Below are 19,013 nucleotides of genomic sequence, written 5' to 3' on the forward strand. Positions count from 1 at the left end.
AAAGATTAAAAGTAGAAAATTTAGTATATATTCAACTACGAGAACTAGATGATTAAAACACATAGTAGAAGACCAACAAGAGCGCAGTAGCTTCATAAAAAACAAATATTAGTACTCTTGGGGAAAACTTTCTACGCATGTTACAAATAATGAGAAATAAAAGAATAAAAACCAGAAACTATTGGAACCTTACAAAGAACTTACTACCATGGTAGATAAGTGCGGCAAATGTAAACAAACCAAAAAACTCATATGGATGAAAGGATTTTGTTTGCTCCACACACACACCTGCATAGTTTGAGAAAATCAGATGGCATCCAGGTGATTATCAACAACAATATCACCGATAAAACAATGTTGCAAATTGGAAAAATGAAAATTAACCATCATGTGTCAATGAATTGCTAAGGAATATTATTTTGCAAATGATTCTGACAAATAAGGTATCATTCCCCCAATAAGAACAGTGCCTGTTAAAAATGTTGCTCCAAACAAAGCATGTAAAAGAATCTGCAGTCTTCCCCTGTAAGAGTTTCCTCAAGAGCTGATAGTATCGAGTAAGAAAGAACATATGGAACAAATAGTCCAAATCTGGCATTACAAAGAAACAAACATGTCATAATAATGCTCTTCTCTTTGAATGCTAAATTAAACATCCTCCACTGTACATACAACACACGTTTGTACTTGCTCCTTCACGTCGTCGTTGAAAACAACAATCTTGTAGGCGGCTTCTCTTTTGCTCTGGACTAAATAATTTCATCAGCATAAATTTGTGAATGAGCAAAAAATACAGGGCCAAGTAAATATAGTCAATATCCAGGGGCCCAGGGCTAAAGAATATTCACAGAATCGTATTAAGTTTGGGCTCTGTGAGAAACATTGATTTTGGGTCAAGGCTCATCCGGAACTAAATCTTTATTTTTGATACATAATAAGCCCACTAGTTTAGTTACAGTGTTTACGTGATTGTGGAAGAATAACGTGAAATCTGTCCTTGTAAGTATTTGTATTTGAAACAAAACACTTCCTCCGAAATATAAGCTCGTAATTTACAAGTTTTTCCAGTTCCCACACCACACCCCTCAATTACACTCTATAGCTATCAGAAAATGGAAATGAGGATACGAATTCACAAAATCAGTATGAACTTATTACGATTCTATCTGAAAATAAACAAATAATTAATATTACTTTCATATATTAAACGTCAGAAGTAAATACATTTTGATCCTAGGCTCAAAAGTTTCCAAAATAAACTTACTTGTCTAAACTCGAAAGATTAAAATAGATGGAACCATTCATTGCAAAAGCAAGATGTCAGATGTCACTAAGCATTGAATTTATCAAAATTAAAATCATTGTAACCAAATATACCATATATCAGTACGAACCTCTTCTGCCCATATCTTCTCCATTATAATATTATATTGAAGCATGAACTGACGAAATAGGCGGTGTGTGAGAAGAAAAAATTAAGCAAAATTTATTCTCACTTCGATGTCAATAATACACTTCATACTGCAGCATGAAAGTATGTCAAGTTATTGAATTAAAACTTTTTTTGTTGGGAGGGGATGAGAGAGTGACAAATATAGACTTCAGACTCCATAGTTATTTGAATTAATAAGATCTAACCTCGGGCTATGTTAAAAACATCAAGCAGGACAAGAAGGTTATTAATTGTGAAAAAGCTATAGGTCAGCATGTCTAACCACAAACTTGACTATCTAGACTTTTATAGAGAAACAAAACCTACATTACCATCATGTATTAACCATAAACTTGCTAATTGGTAATGTAGCTAGAGATGCTCATAAAAATTAATGCAGAGATGCTCATATAGTCATACTCAGACATCACAGGTATGAAGAAAATCCACAAATCCTTTCCACGCCTAGTAACTTCATTTGATCAACAATTCACAGGTTTTGACAAACAAGAACATTGCTGTTACTGTGGAGAATTTGTGTCAATGTAGAGGTATAACTTGATGTGCCTCCCTTTACATGCTAAAGAACCCATGCCAGTTTCGACAGTAAATCCAAGCAGTATAATTGAGATGCAAAGAGACACTCAAAGGCAACAACAAATTTTTACCAATTCAATTAGAAACTAACCATTTGCCGGAAGAAAAGAAAATTAGTGATTAGGCGCCAGAACTGTAATGCTTAACCACAAGTGTTGGATGCAAGCACAGATTAAAGGGCGATATTATCTATGAAATTGTAACACAAAAACAGCAATAACATGGAAAGTAAACAAGAGCTCCTCAAAATTACACCCAATCGAAACAAAAAACCAAACAATAACAATGATCTCAATAAAAAAATCAAAACCAATCATTTTCATGCTAAATACAAAACAAAACTCAGGATCTATAATTCAATGAAAGCAACGAAATTCTCAATTATGAAGCAAACCCAGTTAAAATCCCCTCAAACAAAGAAACCCATTTACCCCGAAACAAAATCACACCAGCATTGCACCATGAAACTCCCCAAAACCCTAAAAAAGCACTCCCAAAAAACTCAAAAATTCAAGCCTTCTATTGAAAAGAAAATAAAAAACACATAGAGAAAGGAATAAGATAGGATAAATACATCGAGAGAGCAACCGTGTGGTGACGATAGCGGCTGTGAGATAGGTGCAGGTGATGATTGGCATCTGTTTGTACCATTCACAGCTTGGGTCATTATTCTTCTACAAATTTCTCAACAATTTGGTTTATGAAATTTGAAAGCCCTCAAAACAAGACGAATTTCAATCTTCGAGAAAAGGGATTTTTGATTCGAAAATTGGTGATGGTGATCACGACAAGGTACAGGAACAGCTATTAATTATAAGTCTATCAAAAATTGAAGAAGACTGAATACCTTTTAGGACAGAAGACTGACAAAGAGTGGTTGCCGGCTGTTTAAGAGCGTTTGGCATCAAAAGCCGGCGGAAAAGATTGAGAACAGACGAGGGTCGATGAACGACAATCAAACTAAAAGGACGACTAGAGAAGAACAGATTTCAGGGAAACAATGAAGAAGAGGCAAACGGAGTGGAGAAGTGGGGAAATTTGCGTCGCTTAGGGTAAAATTAGTTTGGGGATTTTGTATAATAGATGAGTGACGCTGAGTGGAGAAGTTAGATGAAGAATAAATAAAAAAAAAAAATGACCCTAAAAAAGTTCGCATTTTTAACTTAAAAATCTGAGGTTGCATACTTAAGTGTAACTAAAAATGCAAAAAAAAAAAAAAAAAAGTTAACAGTGAAAAGATTGAAAAGTATATGGGTAATAAAAATTAATGGAATTGTTTAAATTTTGAAAATTAAAAAGGGAACCCCTCACATTCAAAATCGCTTAATCGAGGGGTCCACCCAAAAAAGACCGACGAAAACACTCCATCTCTATGTTATTTCAGGCGATAAAGTTCTTTATTTCTGGCAATATTCAATCGTAAGCTTTGCAGCATTGTTAGCTACACAAAAATCATGTTGATATTAACAAAGAGGAGGGAAACTCAACCCCACTCCAAATCCTAGAGTCTGACAATAGTGACTCTTCAAAGATTGTCGATAAGACGCATTGGTGGATCATCCGATGAGTGAAGGCGGTCTAGCGGTAGAGGAGATGATGGCGGACAAGAAAAAGAGGAAAATCCAAAAATGGTTTTGAAAAGAAGGACGCCGGAGAGAATTTAGGCGAGAGAGGACACCGATGAAGAAAAAGTACATTTTTAACATTTGATGAAAAAAATTATTGGTTTGTGAGAATTTGGGGGATACATAGTTGGTTTTGATTGTTACCCTAGTTATGGCTTTTTGTCGAGCAATTGGTAGGCATCGGGGGAGTGGCTTTGTTTAGGTTCAGAGGATGAGGAAGGCAATAGAGGTCGAGGAGGGTTGTTTGTGGGAGGTTAAAGGCTGGGATGACAGGAGGGGGCAGAATAGAGGGGCTGGGTGCTGCCGGGCTGGTGCTGCTGCTATTTACAAGGCTGGTGAGCACGCTGCCTGTGGCCAGCCCTATAATATGCAGGGCAGCCCCCTATTCTACCCCCTCTTACCATCCCTAGCCATCTCCAGTCATCGAATCTGTCACAACAGCCTATAGGGTCCGCATTGGCTTCCCGATCCTCTCGAAGCCAAAAACACCTTCCAAATGCCCTCAAAGCCCGTATCCCCCAAATTCCAGCCTATTGGTTTCTTTTTTTTTTTTTTTTTTTTTTTTTTTTTTTTTAACTGATATTTAGTTTATATTGATTGTGAAAATTTTCCAAAGCATAAATTATAAAGATATGGGTTGGAGGTTGTAAGCGATAAGATACCGTATTTCCCCGTAAGGGTGATGGTTAGATCAAGTTGGCAAGTGTTTACGAGAATAAATGAATTTTAGATGAACAAAGAAGGGGTATGGACCGATTCAAAGATATGTTTCGGTCATTTTGTGGACATAGGAGACAATTAGAATAAGGCGTTCTAGGGGTAGGTAGCACATTATGTTTTTGCACTCAGTTAAAAGAAAACAAAAAAATGAAATGTGGTTGTGGTGGACGGGAAGCCACCACGTTTTGGGATGATGGAATTTGCCTTGTGACAAGCCTGAGATGTGGGGCATTTCCAGAAGCGGAACAATAAAGAGAATAATAAAGAGTAAGGCAGTCAATAACTGGTTAGAAGGTTTCGGCGGGAGGGAGGGGGTGGGGCGAAGTCGTCTATTACAAGATGTGATTTAGAGAAAAGGTTAAGAGAAGTGGGTATACCTCTTCGGAGAAGTTTAAGATATGTCTAGCTGGTTTGTGCATTCCATCCTAATGGCTTGTGACCCAACAAAAGCCATTTTTATGGATTGGGTGCGGTTTGCAAGCACATGGAGTTCTTTAATGCTTATCCATAAGGAAGGTTATCATTTAGCTAACCATTGAGTCTTTGTGAGGAAAAGACACGACGATAAAGCACCGCCAATATGTCCGAAAGATAGACAAACACGTACAATTTGTTGGCTTCCCATAGGCAATGCAAGTAAATATTAATAGTTTTTGCTATGTTTTTTGTTATATGTGTTTAATTGATGTATTGACTGTTTTTTTAATGTAGGCTTGGATGTATGAGGCCGTCCCTGTCCTAGCTAAGGCGGGAGGGGCGGAAGAAACTTCAGATGAGCACCGAATTTCCTCGGATATTGCGATGACACACCGAGAAGTATGCCCATTGGGACTATGAAAAAATAGAAATGGAAATTCAAGCGGTTCGGGTAAGATAAAAGTTTAATCTTTTGAATATGCACTGCTGTTAAATGTGGCTTAAATTTGATTGTTTTTTTCTTATTGTAGGGAGTGTCCGTCTCCTCACCCTTACTAGGGGTGAATTATGAGAGGAGTATGTTACATTGTTCACAACATGGACGATGTAGCAGATAAGGGGATGGAGTCGCCTAATATGGGACCTAAAAGGGGTCACACATGTGAGTGCAGCTACAGGGCCACTGCTAAGCATGTGTTTGAGGCGCCGAGAGGATCAAGCTCTAGTCGACGAGAGGGAGGAGGAGGAGGAGGATGAAGAGGTTGTTCGCCTCTACCCAATTGGCAAACCGGTACAATAAGTACCAATTTGCCAAGGCGTCAACGTCAGGAGAATGAGGTTGTTAGCCTCATACAGTCTCTTTGATAGTTTTACAAACTACCGTTTATGAGAGGTTTTAGAAGATGGAAGACTGATGAAAAGGGTGAAGGAGAAAGTTGAAGGTGGCGGAAAAAGTTGGTAGGCTGGAGGAGAAAGTTAGGGGGATTGAAAGTGGTTGAAGTGCAACTTGAGCTAGAGAGAGAGCCGAAAGAGTAAGCACGTAAAATCTCCTACACGGCAGTAACATATGGAAAGAAAAGAGAACGAAGAAAAAAAATGAGGAAGTCCGTGAAAGTGGAGAAATGAAAACTGAGCAGGGCAAGAGGAAGGCGGAGGAAGTGGGGAAGTGAAAATGGAGAAGGGTGGGAGGAATGTGGAGAAGGGGGAGTGAAATGGAGGAAGGTGAGGAGAAACGCAGAGGAAGTGGGAAGTGAAAATGGAGGAAGGTGAGGAGGAATGCAGGAAGTGGGGAAGTGAAAATGGAGGAAGTAAGGAGGAATGCAGAGAAGTGGGGAAGTGAAAATGGAGGAGAGTGAGGAGGAACACGGAGGAAGTGGGAGTGAAAACGGAGGAGTTAAAGGTTGATTTTGTTGGCAATAGTGGAAAAGAAAAAATACTCTTTGCCTATTACAATGACAAAGTGATGGGTGTATGAAGTGCAAGATCGGGGATTATCCCCAAGAGTGATTTGAAAAGATGTTAACAATAGGCAGGTGCTTGACGACTCGAGAGTTATTTTCCCGTATTTTTCCTTATTTTTGCTTATGTTTTCCATGAGGTATTGTATACTGAATCGTTTAAGCGATCTTTTTTTTTTTTTTTTTTTTTTTTTGGAGAAGGTCGCTTAAACAATCTGTTTTGTTTTAGCAAATTGCTTAAGCAATCTCTTAAAACAAAATAGATTGCCTAAGGAAAAACCATTCTACGGTGTTTGAATAGACACTTATCATGCTGTTTTGATTTGATGCAGCACATTGATGAGGTATTGGCACTTATGAGGTTGTGACAGAACAGTAATGGTGATATTTTGTATTCGCACTGTGTCATCACTGATGTGGCCTTTGGCCAAAGCCTAGTAAGTACATATGACATGTTAATGAAAAAGGCCAATGGAGGAGGTATAACGAGGGGAGGCAAGCGGAAAAGAATGGCCATAGAGGACTTCGATGATGTCCTTGCTGATTTTCGGTTTGATGAGAGGATGATGCAATATGTACCGGGGAAAAGGCCCAAATATGGAAACAGTTGGGCAAACATGAAAAAAGTATCCTACATCATGAACATCAAGGATATGCATTGGATAACCGTTGTTTGGCTACTAGAAGAGGGCTCGCTTCAGATCCTTGATTGCAACCCAAGTATTTGTCGGGAGAGGCAATTGGACACGGAGATGCAGTCGCTGTGTTCATTGTTCCCACGGCTATTACGAGACAGCGGGATGTCTCAACACTTGGGTGATGAACTATTGACGAGAAAGTGGCTACACAAGCACTTTCTCGTCCTGACAAATGATGCAAGGTAAATTTTGTATAAAACTTACATAATACAATTGTTCTATAAGCTGATTCTAATGCTAATGTCTTCCTTCTATTATAGTGCTGATTGCAGGGAATATGCAGTAAAATTTATTGAGTTCGACATGACCAACACCCCAATGGATAGATTGAATGACGATACAATGAGCAACTTTTAGGAGTGCTTGGCTGTTGAGTGCTTCTATAGGCATATGGATCCCTTTTGACTAACTAGAACCCAATCAAAGTCATTGTTGATGCTGTCATCAAAAGGTATGGAAGTTGGACTTAGAGGAGTTTTGTAGTTTATGTGAAATGCATTTCTTATTAGGTTGTCTTGAATAATTGGATTGTCTTGAATTAGATCAGCTGGTGTTGTCAGGCATCAGGCTATTGATAATTGGGTTGTGGGGTTATGTATGCTTGGTGGCCAAGGTCAAGGCCAAGGCTGGATAATGTTGGAAAGAGTGCTGTAAAAGAAGATGAAGAGGCTACGATTGTTATTGTTGATGCTGAAGGTGTGTTGGATAATTTTGGAGGCTGCCGACATTGCTTTTATTTTAGGTGTATATAGGACATTTATTTCTTGTTTATAGTGTCATTTTTTCATGTAATTGACATATTTCAGATTTATAGAAAAGCAATTCAGTATTTCTTTCCTTCTTTTGACTTTGCGAATAGGTTGACAAATTAAGGAGAAAATATGGAATTAATGTGTTGATGCAATTAGGTTGTCAAATTGAGGAGAAAATATGGAATTAATATGTGTTAGTGATTTTAGGTTGTCAAATTGAGGAAAAAAGATCGAATTAGTATTTGTTGGTGATTTTAGTTGCCAAATTGAAGAGAAAAGCTGAAATTAATATGCGTTTGCCATGATCACTTAAGCGACATGGGATATCGCTTAAGCGATCAAAAGTTTCCTATACAAGATTGCTTAAGCGAGATATGACATCGCTTAAGCGATCGTGGACTTTAGGATATTTTGACAGTGCCTCGGCCATGGTCGCTTAAGCGACCAAGGCTAAAAATGCATAATCGCTTAAACGATATCTGAAATCGCTTAAGCGATCGTGCACTTGGGGATGATCTTGATTCTACCTTGGAATTGGTTGCTTAAGCGATATCGTACATCGCTTAAGCGACCAAGGCTAAGCTTAAACGACCAAGGCTAAATATACTGGATCGCTTAAGCAAGACATGGAATCGCTTAAGCGATCATGCACTTGGGATGATCTTGATTTTGCCTTTGACAAGATTGCTTAAGCGACGAAGGCTAAACATATTGGATTGCTTAAGCGAGACATGGAATTGCTTAAGCGATCTTGCACTTGGGATGATCTTGATTCTGCCTTTGACAAGATCGCTTAAGCGATACCTTTCATCGCTTAAGCTACCAAGGCTAAACATACTGGATTGCTTAAGCGAGACTTGGAATCGCTTAAGTGGTCGTGCACTTGGGATGATCTTGATTCTACCTTTGACAAGATTGCTTGAGTGATACCTTACATCGCTTAAACGACCAAGGCTAAATATACTGGATCGCTTAAGCGAGAACTGGAATCGCTTAAGCGATCATGCACTTGGGATGATATTGATTCTGTCTTTGACAAGATCGCTTAAGCAACCAAGGCTAAATTACTGGATTGCTTAAGCGAATTCAAGGTATCGCTTAAGCTATCGTGCACTTGGGATGATCTTGATTCTGCCTTTGATTAGATTGCTTAAGTGATACAATACATCGCTTAAGTGACCAATGCTAAATATACTAGATTGCTTAAGTGATACATTGAATCACTTAAGTGATAGTGCACTTGATGATTTTGACAATAATTGGCCTCAGTCGCTTAAGCAATTTATGGTATCGCTTAAACAACGAAGGCTTATAAACATTGGATCACTTAAGCGATAACTGAATTGCTTAAGCAATCCCCTTTTTTTTTTTTTTTTTTTTTGGATTATTTGACAACCCCATCTTAACATTAACGTTTACAACATCACAAGATTATTAACATTAATGTTAAGCGACATCAGTTATTAACACATATTAAGGCCAATTAAGAAGGATTATTTGCAACTTAATTTCATCAACACATATTAAGGCCATGTAAGAAGATTATTAACGTTAAATTAAACTCGGGCATTCATAACATCAAAATATAACAATTACAATATGTGACATACAACCGCATGATATATGGATGAATGTCATAGCACACTAGTGTGACACATTAGTAGAAACGTACCTCATTTCACAACTATGGATGGTTATGATTGAATATAGAGCAGACCCATAATACAGAATATAATTTCTCACGCAAACGTGCATAATATCAAAAGATTAAGGAGATAAGAAGCAAATTGGTCTTGATCGCTTAAGCGACATTGGCTATCGCTGAAGTGATCAAAGCTTATCTATACTGGATCGCTTAAGCGATATCAGGAATCACTGAAGCGATAGTGTATTTGAGAATGATTACTCCAAGTACTAAAGTAAGTTAGTCTTGATCACTTAAGCGATGTAATCTCTCGCTTAAGCGATCCTGTACAAATTGTGGTCGCTTAAGTGATAGATGACATCGCTTAAGCGACCAATGCCATTTTTTTTGTACTTGACTGTTCCTTCTCAAATTCAAGATCGCTTAAGTGATGTCAGCTCTTGCTTAAGCGATCCCGTATAGATAAGCCGTGATCATTTAAGCGATAGACTACATCGCTTAAGTGACCAAGGCCATTTTCTTTGTACTTGACTATTCCTTCTCAAATTCAAGATCGCTTAAGCAATCCTATACATATAAGCCATGATCGCTTAAGTAATAGACTACGTCGCTTAAGCGACCAAGGCCATTTTGCTTCTTATCTCCTCAATCTTTTGATATTGTGCACGTTTTAGTGAGAAATTATATTTGGTATTGTGGGTCAGCTCTATATTCAATCATAACCATCCATATTTGTGAAATGGGGTATGTTTCTACTAACGTGTCACACTCATGACTAATTCAGTAAATTGATTGATTTGACACGACAATATGTTGATAATATTTATTTTGCCTGTCTTACTTTTTTGGATAGCAATTAGTGTCGTACAGAGGTAATATGAGAAATTTTACTTAAACCCTTTTTAAAATGGATGAAAATGAAAAATAATTAATTTAATTTAATACGATATAAAGGATTTTTTATTTAAGGTAACAATTAAATCGAAAACATCAAGTCTTCAATAGTTGGCCTTGGCAACTCTCTCGATTTCATCATTCTTCTTGATGGCATAGCTGGAAATACAAGGACTTAAAATTAGTTTAATGCACCACAAAAGATTGGCATACAACCAAGAGAAACATAATGAAGATTGGCATACAACCAAGAGAAACATAATAAGTTCATCAGATCGCTTAAACTATCTACTATTCAGATCTATAAATAATAGCAGATAACTTAAGCGAGCTTCTATCACTTAAGCGATCTAGTGTTTACGAGATTGATCTGAACAGCAAATCGCTTAAGCGAGCGAGGATTGTTTAAGTGATCTACTGTTTAGATCTGTAGATAACAACCAATCACTTAAGCGATCTACTCTTGTCTATAGATCTTATGGCAGGTTGCTTGTTTCCTTGCTTTTGATCAATTTGGACCTAATTTTCTTGATCTGCATGTGATTGATTCTAGCAACAGTTTTTCTTGTGGCCAGGTTGCTTCCAAATTGAGCACTTATTCATCCTCCGAGGAACCTCACAGGCTAATGGAATATGCTTAACTATTTTTTCTCCCTTTTTTAGTCTTCTTGAATAGGGATGAATGATAATGTCAAGCAACTCTGGCGGCACCACCCACTGCTCTTCTGGAGGAACTGGATATATAATTTTTGAATAAGTCAGCATGTAGTGGTTTACCATATAGAGAGGGAAGCAAAGTTCTGTGTAAATTCTTGAACAAAAATCTGGTTTGCGTTGGTGTTTCAATACTACTAGTGCATGAGGATAAGGTAAACGTTGAATGTCAAGCCCTTTACAGCTACAACTTTTACTAAGAAGGTTAACTAGGGCATCCGGACCATAGCTGTACATGGTGAACGCTTGAGCATTGAGAGGATAGGCAAACAATGCATTAGACAGATCCATATGTTTCGCAATAATTTTTCAACTGACGGAAAAAGGGTTATGGTAAAATTATATGACTTTGTACGACACTCATGGAACCACTATGACAATGTCCTCTGGATTGCATAAAAAAAGGCAACAATTGGAAACTCCCTTTTGATTAGCAACTTTGAATTTATGGACTCGGCTATGTTTATGGTCATGACATCAAACCTTCTTCCAGGGACGTAAGCTCTACTCTATTGCTCAAAACCAACATCATGTTCAAGATACTTAGCAATTTTATCATCCTTGATTCGGATTTGCCGGAAGTGCTCCTCAAACATATCAACTCAATAAGCTTTTACTGCCATGTAGTATGTTTGAAGAAGGTCAGCACACTTAAACTTTTGTTTTATGTTCTCACTAAGATGCCTCATACATAATCTGTGATGTGCTAAAAGGTAAATAGTGGCAATCCCCTTCTTTATAGAGTTGTGCCTATCGGAAATTATGCACAACTCGTCACTGTCAGGCATTATCGTCAGTAATTGTTGAAAAAACCAAGTCCATGACTTGGCGTTCTCTAAGTCAACCACACACCATGCAACGGGATATGTGTGATTCTCACTATCCTGTGCAGTGGCCACCAACAATGTACCTCCATACTTTCCCATCAAAAAGCAACCATCAATAGCCAACACCTTTCTCATGTTTACAAAATCCCTTATAGTAGCACCATAAGCAACAAAAAAAATATTTAAACCTCATATTCTTGTCCCACTTCAAAGCTGTCTTGCTACCTTGGTTTGTCAACTAAAGCATGTAACAATATGCTTTTAATATTGCATACTCGTGCTCTGGTTTGCCCCTCACAAAATCTTGTGCATGTTGTCTCCCTTTCCAACATTTCCAGTAATTAACATCGCATCCCAACTCTATGCACACAAGTGTTTGAATGTCCTTAAGAGATGGACATTTCCCTTCAACAAACTGAATTTTGACAAATTGTCTAATAACATCAATGGAGGCTTGTCAATACTCGCCTGAAATATGTCCCAACCCACATGTGTGCTCACAGGTATATGTGATAACAATAAATTTTTCGGACTCCGCCATCCTTTCACAATAAACCCACCACTTGCAGTCACGACATGCAACCGTCACTACTGATGAATTAGACTTTTTGGTGATGAACTCAAAATTACCCCTCACGGCGACAAGTTTTAGCTTCCTCACCACTTCGTCCTTGTTGTCAAATAAATACCATATGCACAAGTCTGATCCATTAGTAAAAACATGAGGTGATTCACTAGTACCCACAATTGCTGCCTTTGAACCTACATAAAGGACCATAGTATTCTCTTCCTCACAAACTACACCTTCTGCACAATCTATATTTATAGGAATCTCTACATCTATAGGAACATGTACGGGGTCTTCCTCGTCAACATTTTTATTTTGCCCCACATGACCAACCTTCTTACCACCCAAATCACCGCCTACTCTTGATTTTTCAACAAAGAAATCAATGCACTCGTAGTAAAAATTAAAACCAGCATTCTTCCCACCCAAATCACCACTTACTCTTGAACCAACTTCCAAAGCTTTATCCATAATCGAAACCGTTAAAATCGGCCTCGAACCATTATTGTCCACATCAAGCATATATTACTTCACATCTTCATCAAACATCAATACAACAAGGGGTCCCTTAAAATTTGTAAGAACTCTGCTTAAAACATACTTCACAACTATATCACCACATGAGCAACTCAACCCACTTCTTCTAATGGTTTCATCAATCAACTTATCAAAACTAATTTCCGTACTCACAACAATTGCCTTAACTTATTTGCTCTTCCTAATCCACTTCCAGCAACTTTTTTCCTCCACCTACTTACCAAAATATTCAACACCCAAAACAACTGGTCCCGTGTCTAATAATAGCCAAGTACCTATAATGCAAGAAAACAAGAATTATTAACTAATATATTAAGGGTTGACAGATGTTAAAAAGCATCTGCAGAGTCACTTAAGCGATGTAGTGTATCACTTAAACGATCTGGTGTATCGCTTATTGGATCGCTTAAGCGATCTGGTATAAATAAGTTTGATCGCTTAAGCGATCTTATGCCACATACCTGATCGCTTAAGCGATCTGCTACCATATACTAGATCGCTTAATAGTAAATTGCTTAAATGATCTTTTGCTATCACTACAAGAATTTAGGCTTCTCACAACAAAATAATTTGTCACCATAAAAATCAAAATTGTGACCATTTCTCTAATGTGAGGAATTATATTGGTCATCAGGTTGGTCACATTAAGCTCGTACTCTTAAGTGTGTGGTGACGAAAGAGCGTTTGGTCACCATAGCCTAATTATTTATTGTGATAATAATAATTTGTCAATTTAAACTAGTTTATTGTGATAAATTATTTGTAACAATAGAAAGCAATTTTTATCACTAAAAGTAATATTTTGTCACAATTGATTTACATTTAAAGACCAAAAGATAAGCTTTATGGTGAAAAAATCATATATTATGACAAAATTGATTTTGTCAAGATTGTGAATGGTGACTAAATTATTTGGTCATAATTTTAATAGTGACAGAAATTTATTTGTCATTGACTTTATTGTGACAACATTTATTTCATCACATGTTTATTTATATGATAATATTATATGTCAAAAATTGTATAGTGACAGAAATAATTTTGTAAAAAATTTAATAGCATGACAAATAATTTTTGATACAAATATTTTTACATGACAGATTTTTTACTATTAAAATAATATAAGCGTGAAAAATATTTTTTGGCATCTCAATAATGATAAAAATATTCATGTCTGTGCTTCTAAAATGTGATGAATCTTTTTCGTGAAAAGAATATTCAAATGAAAAAAAAATTATGGGGAAACTAAAATCGTGATAAATTATATTTATCAAATTTTGCTAATAGCGACAGAAATATTTTTGTCAAAAACATGAAAAGTTTAGTGACAAAAATTTAAGTCATTAAATTTTGAGACCTTATATAATTTTTTTGTTAATATTAAAAGTGACAAAAATATCTTGTCAACAATTTAAAAGAGTAACAAAAGTTATTTTATATTAATTTGATCCGACAATTTTATATATACATTTCACATTTAATAAATAAAAATTAAATAATTACCCTTTTTTTTCCCACAATGGAACGTGTAGCTATTATCATTATCAAAACTATGAATTTTATATATCACTTTTAACTTAAGATGAAATTATATCAAGGAAAAATTTATTAAAATATTAAAGTCAACAATATTTAATTTTAATACGTTTAACACATAAAAGCTAAAGATAGTCTACTAAAGCTATTTTATTAATATAATATGAAAGCATCCATGTGTTGATGGTCCCTTCTTGATAATTTTTTCATTCTGCAAAAAAAAAAAGGACAAGGGTCATAGGAATATATATAGAGAGAAAATGAGAAAAAAAAATAACAATAACCTCTATATAATATTACATTAATGACTAGAAAGGCTTTTAATTAAAACATAATTTTCTTTATTACGTTTATTATATCAAAAAGTACATTAAGAAGAAAACAAAAAAAATTATTTAGACCTATTAATTAAGTAATGATTTTACCTTCGGGGGAAATAGAACCATCTCATCCACTCCTTTGTTGGCTTATCAATTCATCAACCTTTGACATGAGGTTTTCATGAGATTCTTGTAAAGCATTGATTATCGCCTGTTGATTTTGTATTTGCTCATGTTGATCTTGTATTTGCTCCTTCAATTGACCATTTCGTTGTTCGAATTTGATTTTTTCAGCATGTAAAAGAGCCTCTAATTTTGAACTTCTATTTTGGTTTACCCCCAAAACTTTCTCTAAAATTTCACGTCCAGTCATATCAATACCCTCCTCTATCGCTTGTGAGTAAATTACTTTCATTTGCTTCTATTAAACCAAAAAAATAATAATAAAAAAAAAGATAATAATAATCATTTATAACTACTCTATAATTATTGAAGAGAGCCTAAAAAAAGATAATAATAATCATATATATATATACTTGATCGTTTAAGCGATCTGCTATCTACAACACTATACTAGACATATCAGTTTGCTTAAGCAATACACCAGATCGCTTAAGCGATCCATCAGATCCATAATACATTTTCAGTCATCTCCACCTACAATCGGCATTACCACCCCCCAACTACCACAAAGCAAGAAAACATTCAACAAATTTCACTCCTTTCAACTTGCATTACATCAAACACAACCCAATAACCAAAACAACTAAATCAAAATCATAACCCAAACCTAATCCATCATTAAATCTTTGTAAATTGAAATATAAAATGCAAAGAGGAGATACATATACCTGGATGAAATGTTAGGAGGAGGAGGCGGATATGTGGTAGAGAAGATGTTAATAGCAGAGGAAGAAGAAAGTGTTAATGGCAGAGGAAGAAGAAGAAGATGTAGAGAAAGGAGGAAGAAGAAGACGTAGATGAAGCTAAGAAGAAACAACAACTATGGGAGGGATGCGTTAATGGTAGGAGGAAGAAGAAGAAGGTGTTTGGGTTTGTTTACACGAATTTTGGGTTTTTGGGGACATAGTATAATTTTTAAAAGATTACACAATACTTCATTAATCCTAATTAACCACTAATCATGTTTAATTAACATTAATCAATAATAAGGCTATTTAGTTAACACTTTAAAACTTCATAGACTTTTAATTAAATTTGAACTTCATATGGTCTTTTAATAAAATGCCTTGAAGTTAGAGTGTATACTTTTTTTAATTTTAATGGGTCAAACAATTCTGGGCAAAATTGTTTAATTTTTTTTATTTTTAATTAAACGGGGTTTGGGGTTTTGTGATTCTTTAATTTTAAGGATTTAGGGACTTTTTAATTTAAATTGTTTACTTTTTAATTTTTTTAATAAAATCGGAAATTTGGCTTTCTGTATTTCTATGGACTAAAACCGAACCGATTTTCTAGATTATCGGAAAACTAGTTCATTCGGTTTATACATTTTTCTAAACACCCCTACATTTGGGTGTTGGGGATACGCCTCACCTAGAACTCACTGAAGTTAAAAATCTCTATCGGAATAGGCACAGAGTAAGTACCAAAGTCAATGAGCAAGTCGTCGTCTACCGAACGAGAGTGGTAGAAACGAGAACTTTTTTCTCCAGTGCCAAAAGTAGGTCGATTATGAGGGTTCGCACAAATGAGTGAAATAGCAGATAAGTAAAAGTTTTAGGGAAAAATGGTGGGAATGGTTAACGAAAAATGGGCGGGAAAAGTTTAAGGCAAATTTTTTTTGTTTTTTATGTACTTAATTCTTGACAGTTAAAAACTGTCAAAGATTAAGACTACAACAGTCAAGAAAAAAGTTCATAAAATTTATTTTTAACTAAATCCTTAATAGTTAATAACTGTCAAGAATCATCCAAAATGGTCCATGATTATTTCAAATTCTTGACAAGTAAAAAACTGTCAAGAATTACAATTTTTAACAGTTTTTTAGAACGGTCAAGAAAATCTGTCAACTCATTATATTAAGAAATTGGGTTTTTTCTAGTAGTAATATATATATATACTGATTTTTCTTATTTAATCAATTAGCATCGTTTCAAGACATTTCAAAAATGTCGTGCATGGCATAGAAAAATAGATTTGATTACTTCATGAGTAACCATTTTATGACACAAATAATTTTTCATAAAATAATAATTTTTATGACATATATATCATTTCAAAAATGGGTTATGTCATCTTTCATTATCAATATAGAATCAATTCAAAAAAAAGATATATTACATTTCAAAAATATAATAATTTATGTCATGCAATGATGTATTATATGATCATGCATATAATTCATAATAATTCATCATATGAATTAATAATCCATAACTTTATGCCATCATATTTTTTCTACCACTAAGTACTTGCAACATTTGCACATTATTCATACATAATACATCTTAAACAAATTAAGGGATATATCATTTAGCATGTCAAGCAAAAGCAAATTTAATAAGTCATGGAAATAAACATGCATAATTATTTCTTAAATAAACCATGTGAGCATACATCATGGAACACCTTCCAAAACATTTTTCAAACAAGATATGAATGAAACGAAAATTCACGGCAAGGATTTGCGTATGGCTGAATGTTATACAAAGAAAACAATGAACATTTCATCATTCTATATCAAAATAAGCACAAGCATGTGGTCCTTATCACATTTCATGCAACAACCATCAACCATGGATACATTATCACATCCAATCACATTAGATCAAGATGAAAAACAATTTTTCAGAACAAACAAGGATGGCCGAATCACATGAATGTCTAAAACTTGATCTTTGCTTATAAAATGGACATGCAAGGAGCTTTTGGCTCTGATACCATTTGAAGAATCTATTAATATGGTGGTGGAAATGTGATGGAAGCATGTCAAAGAACATGCAATGACAAGTTATGGATGCAAGGAACATAAAACATAAATAAAAGCTTAGTTTAGGATTATACCTACTCCTAGTGCCCTTATTTGATGAAGCCAAGACACAAAAATTTTAGCCCTTTACACTTTAACACCACCTTGAGTGAAAGAGAGAATGGTTGAGCCTTAGAGAGAGAGAGATTGTGTTTTTGGTTCAAGAAAAATGAAAAACTTGTCCAAAAATGCAAATTTATTTCACATATATAGTCATAGGCCAATTTTTAATTACCTCTTTTGCTTGGATGGCCTTATAATAATTCTCAATTAAATTGTGCCAGCCATTAGTAATTTGGCCTTTGAATAATCAATATTATTCAAGGGCCCATGTAAACTTACAACTGGTCAGTTTACCTTTTAACCCTTTAACTATTAAAATGTTATTTCTAGCCATATTACTTATCTTAACACTTTAAGATATTATAATTAAATCCAATTTATTAATATTTGACAATTTTAGCCTTTAAAATATCATGAACAATTTCTATTTAACAATTAATGTAAATAAAAATTCTGTTATTACCCTCGGAAGGTGCTAGCCCTCTTCGGATAATCATTTCTTTCTCTCATCCTTCTCTAACTACACAAGACTATTGGTGTGATCATGTAGAACCACCTTCGATTAGCCGTGAGTTGGTTTCAAATCAATCTGGAACCTTATCCAGAAGCTTAACGACTATGGTAAACATTTAGTAATGTGCCATAGCCCCTAAACCACGATGAAGGAGTAGCTCCATCAATCCTGTATTAGGTCATATTTTCCATGTAGGAAACATCCTTCCGTTGTCATATCCTGATCGAGTACATATTCACGGATCATCAAAATCCTAAACTCGATACCATTTTGAATCATTGATCAATATATTTGAAACTCGTCATCACAAAATTACCTTCGTATGAGTAATGTTATGCTCTGATCAGAGATTTTGGTTTCTGACATTTATCAAAGTTCATCCTGGAACTCGAATCTAGATGGAGTCAACAAGTACTCCCGATCCTATATTTTCGGGTCAACAGATCCTGTCTTGACCATCATTCGTTTCCGCATATGAACAATGCATGACCAAGTAGGCTTTAACACACAAGGCATGGCTAGCCTCGTACTTATACACCATATGAACCATGCGCATCCTTACCTGGTCCGTCGACCACGATGTCTCAGGTCAAAAGACTACATCGTACACTATTATGACTAAACGATAAATCATTGACTACATGCAATTCCATGTGATTCATTGTTCGTCGGCCACATTCGAAAATAGTTCACCAACCGTTAATC

General features: G+C 35.4%; 1 pseudogene; it reads right to left on the minus strand.

Annotated features, from left to right (window-relative positions):
- Positions 1–203: 203 nt before the first annotated feature.
- On the minus strand, positions 204–8,128 carry LOC116114596 (annotated as a pseudogene).
- Positions 8,129–19,013: the final 10,885 nt, after the last annotated feature.

Source organism: Pistacia vera, unplaced genomic scaffold (assembly GCF_008641045.1).
Source record: "Pistacia vera cultivar Batoury unplaced genomic scaffold, PisVer_v2 Contig714, whole genome shotgun sequence".
NCBI lineage: Eukaryota > Viridiplantae > Streptophyta > Magnoliopsida > Sapindales > Anacardiaceae > Pistacia > Pistacia vera.